Source organism: Dipodomys merriami, unplaced genomic scaffold (genome assembly GCF_024711535.1).
Source record: "Dipodomys merriami isolate MVZ:Mamm:240054 unplaced genomic scaffold, mDipMer1.0.p SCAF_393, whole genome shotgun sequence".
Taxonomy (NCBI): domain Eukaryota; kingdom Metazoa; phylum Chordata; class Mammalia; order Rodentia; family Heteromyidae; genus Dipodomys; species Dipodomys merriami.
Window position 1 is genome coordinate 807,312 of NW_027205526.1, and position 4,804 is coordinate 812,115.

The following is a 4,804-nucleotide window of genomic DNA, read 5'->3' on the forward strand; positions in this document are numbered from 1 at the left end:
AAAGCTTTACCATTCAGGGATGTACAGCTTAGAGGCAAGAGGAAACACTGTGGTTAAAACACTACCAATTTCAGGCCTAATAATGAGGAGAAACATATGGACTTCTCCTGGAGTTATGGAATATATTTGGTGATAGAAAATCAGTGGTGTAACTTCCTGCCTGGTTGGATGGTAGTCAGGCCAGGACATTAGGTAATCATGCATATGAACAATTTTTTCACCTTCTTGGCTTTAGCTACTTTTGGAATGGTAGGGTGTAATAAGCAGTTATATTTTGAAAAAAAATACCTTCTAGTCCGAACAGTTCTGTCTGAACTGTTCGTCTCCATATAATCCCTTGTAACTAAGATTAGTTTTGCTCCAGTAAGACAATCTATGCTGTCAGGGTAAGACATTCTGGTTGGGCTGTTCCTATACGAAGCAAGGGTAAAAGGTCAAGGAGACATTTGTGCCAGCAAGACCTCATTTGGGAAATTTTAAGCTGCAGAAATTTAGAAGTAGCTCTTAAGCAAGGCTTACTTTGAATCCATTAGCTCCACAAAGCTAAATCAGTTAATAAATAAGTACTTGAAAATCCATTACCTTTGCACCTATCTATAACGGCTTCAAAGTATGATCAAATTTCAAATGAAAAAGACTTAAAATAGTCATTTACAAAAACTTGCAAATGTGAGCAATCGAACAAACAACATAAGTTTTTTCCACCATACACAGAATTTTACAGAAATAAGATGAATAGCAATTTTGGGAACAATAAGGTTTCCTTGTTACAAATAGGCAACCAAGGATATATACCTGTCTTAAGATTGCATCATTGATTACTTAAGTTTATAGGATACTACATGCTTCAGCAGCAGGTCTACCCGAATTACAATACAGAGATTTACATGCCTCTTGCACAAGGATGATATGAAAATTTGTGAAGTATTCCATATTTTTCATTCTTCAGATGCAAGAAATGAAAAACTGTTATTCAAAAGTTGATTACAAATATACAAGTGTAATAATATATGTAATTCATAGAAATAAAAGTTAGTTTGACATCAGTGTATTCAATCTTCACCATTTTAGAAAGGCCTTTACATAGCATAACCTTTATAAAACTTTTGAAATAAATAACATTGTCATTTTATCCGAAAGAAATAAAATTCTATAAGGACCTAGGAATTAAAAGAATCTTAAAATGTTTCTGTATGGAATGCAATCTGAAAGGACACATTTATTAATGAACGTATGTATTATAAAACAATGTCGAATTCAAAGTATTATATCTAGGAGCGAATGAAACAGATTATGGACATTATACAAACAGAATACTAAACATTTTAAAATATACTTTTTCAGACAAGCACCAGAAATATCTTTAGTTTCTGTAATACTCATTTCAACAGATAAATTAAAATTTTTTTCTGATTTAAAAAATCACAAACTCTATAGAAATCATTATAGATGTATACAAACAACTAAAATATATTTTGACATCAAAGTCAGGCAATTCACTTGGAAGAATACCATGGAATACATGAATTTTTAAAGTAAGGTATTGCTGTTTCTTTGTATTGTGAAAATATTTTCTATGGTCACATAGGATGGACTGGCAATTTTGAAATTAAAGAAACTTAACTGATCCATTAGGACTTAGGAGAACAATTTGTACAGCTTTCCACAACTTCAAAGAGGTAGTGATACATACTTATCCTTTTGGCAATATCAAATTCAGTTTCTTCCAAGTTGTGCTTCAGAACTGACTTGATATAATGGTTCAATAGAAGGAGATCCAGCGTATCATTGCTATATCTATTCCCAGCAGCAAGATGCATGGGGGTCAAGAGGCCTTTAACTTGGCCATTGGTATCTGCATGATGATGAAATAAAGAAGCCACTCTGTTATTATTCCATGTATAAGTACTGTGCAGGGATGTCCAGCCATTCACAGTTATTGCATGAATATCTGCCTTGAGCCACCAACTCATGGACAATATCTAAGTGTCCACTGTAGCCTTCTCGATGAAGAGGGGTATACTCATCGTCATCCCTAGTAATCACATGAGTGACCTTTTTGGAAAGTAGTCTCTGCACTGTAGTAAGGCGATTATTTTCAGCAGAACAAAGAAGAATTTTCCTTGGATACTATTTCATTTTTTTTTGCAATTGATACCATTTCTCACTTTTTCATCTTGTTCCTCAACTTCATCAGAATTGCCTAACCAGAGACTTTGAGTGCCAGTGAGAATGAGCTGTCCATGTATTTCCCCAATAGTTCACATTGGATGAAATGGTCAGAAAAATCTGGTGAATTTCCTGCATCTGTTTTTTTCACTATTATTTATTTTCTCTTTTTTCATTTTTACTATTCTAAATTATTCTAACTGGAGAGTAGGGAATTGGTAGAGAGCAGAGGAAAGATTTTCCTCCGTATTTAAAGGTACAGACTGAAAATGAGGACCAGTGTTGTCTTCTTTTGCAGCTTATTCTAAGAATGAGAAAACAGGAAATAATATCTTCTATGTAAATGAATTGGGATATGGCAGAGCAGAAAGTGAAATGATGCAACCAAAAATATAAAAGCAAAATAAATTATGATAATTATGGAGCAATCATATTACTTATAAGAACCATGAAAGGGAGAGAGGAAGAGAGAGAGAGATGTGCAATGATTTAGCTAGCCACAAAATCCATCCCTCTCATCAAATTATAGAGCAAATAAATTTATTTTTTAAAAGAGATGGAAATAGAATTTAAAATCAGATGTCTCCATTGTTTTTAATTATATTCTTATTATCTTAAATACTTGTACAAGGGAATTTTCATTCAACATATCAGTTTTTTAAAGTAAAATGGATCTTTATATAACTTTTCCACACCCTTCCAAACCTCACCCCACTTTAATTTTTTCTAGTTTCATACTATCTGTATTGAATATTATACCTTCAGGCTCCTCCTCCATAACTCTCTTTATTCCTTCCTTTTGACTTCCACTCACATATTCCAAGTGATAGTTTCCTGGTATTCATTTTGTTGGAGTAAAGTTCAATTTTATAAGAAATTACACCTTTGAAATACTCCTCTGCAAATAGCATGCTTTGGTTAATATTTTTGTGTAAACTTGTATAAATTTCTAGCTTCCAAATATGGCTCTGACTTAGTTCCATTAATATATTTTTAGATCTATCCATTTCGTTGCAAATAATGTAAAAGTCTTCAAAATGGATGGGTTCAATCCAATTGTGTATATGTGCCATTCTTTCTCTAATCATCACTCTGCCAAAGGGCATCTGGGCTGTTTCCGTAACTTGGCTACAGTGAATAGTGCAGCAGTGAACATGATTGTGAAAGTGATTTTACTGTTACGTTTTGGAATAATTCATCACTTCCTTTGTGGGAGCAATACTCTATCCAGTTTTCCATAATAAGAACATCCTTCCCTTCATCTTCATCACAATGTATTGCAAGTCCTCAAAAACACACTTACCCCTACACTTACCCCTACAGGTCTCAATAAGCTAAAACACCACTGTGCCCATATTCTTTCAAAACATTTTTTTCATAATTGTACATATAATTTAGTGAGAACCTTCTATGTACTTTCCTAATGTGGGAATGAGGGACATGACAGAGTAAACGTAAGAAATATGCAACTTAATTAGCTATTATCATATTTAAAATCATGTTCAGCTCTAATTCATAGCCTCACATAATATTATTTTAATCTTTATTTGATTACTTCATCTAACCCGTAAATTATATCAGGTGAGTTAAAAGCAAAGGCAAAAAGTGTGGTTTGATTTTGACACTCATGTGTGAGGATGCACAACATGGGCAAATAAATGGATTGGAATTAATAGCTCTTATCCATTTTGTTAACGTAGAGATGATTTTCCCAACCTGATTCTTGAATTCTTATTCCATTCAACAACAAGAAACATGTGATAATTTCCTTTGTTTTGCTCCTGATTAACTTTTTTTCCATTTTATTTTATAATGGATGATTTCATAAATTTACTGTAGATACGAAAATATACTAAATATTTCTATCCGTATGCATTGATATATACATACACACATATATTATGCAGGTTATATGATAATGTATAATTTCAGTTACTGTACAATTTACTAAATTATTAAAACTATCGACGGCTCATGCCTGGCATCCTGGTTACTCGGGACGCTGAGATCTGACAAACATAGTTTGAAGCCATCCTGGGCAAGAATGTCCAGGAGCTTCTTATCACCAAACAATCAACAGAAAATCAGAATTGGAACTGTGGTTCAAATAGTAGAGTGGTAGCCTTGAGAGAAAAATCTCAGGGATATCATCCAGGTTCTTAGTTTAAGAAGTACAATCTACCCTAATAAAATCCATTTAATTTACACCTGTGTAATTAAAGTATTTCCATCACCCAAATGCACAACCATGCTCATTTGCAAGGTAACTCTGTTTTGTCTGAAGTACCATAAAATATTTTCACTTAAGGTGAAAGCATTGGAACGTGGGTTCATTCTATCTCTCTCATGCATTTTTCCACTCAAATATTCAATTGTTACAATTATTCCAATTATTTAAAATAATAGCTTTTTACTTTAATACCCAAATATTAGAGTTTGAATTGAGTGTCTTGTGCCCCCTAAATGGGTGCTCTTACCACTTTGTCATGTCCCCAGGGCTAAATTATCCTGATTATTTTTCAGATCCTTGTGTATGACCTTGGGCTCAGTCCATGTTATGTTATTCTTCCTGGAATTTAGAATAACAGGTGCATGGCATTGTGTACTGATTTTTTTGTCCAGTCTGGGCTTTAAC

General features: G+C 33.4%; 1 pseudogene; it reads left to right on the forward strand.

Annotated features, from left to right (window-relative positions):
• Window positions 1–842: 842 nt before the first annotated feature.
• On the forward strand, window positions 843–939 carry LOC138805454 (U6 spliceosomal RNA; annotated as a pseudogene).
• Window positions 940–4,804: the final 3,865 nt, after the last annotated feature.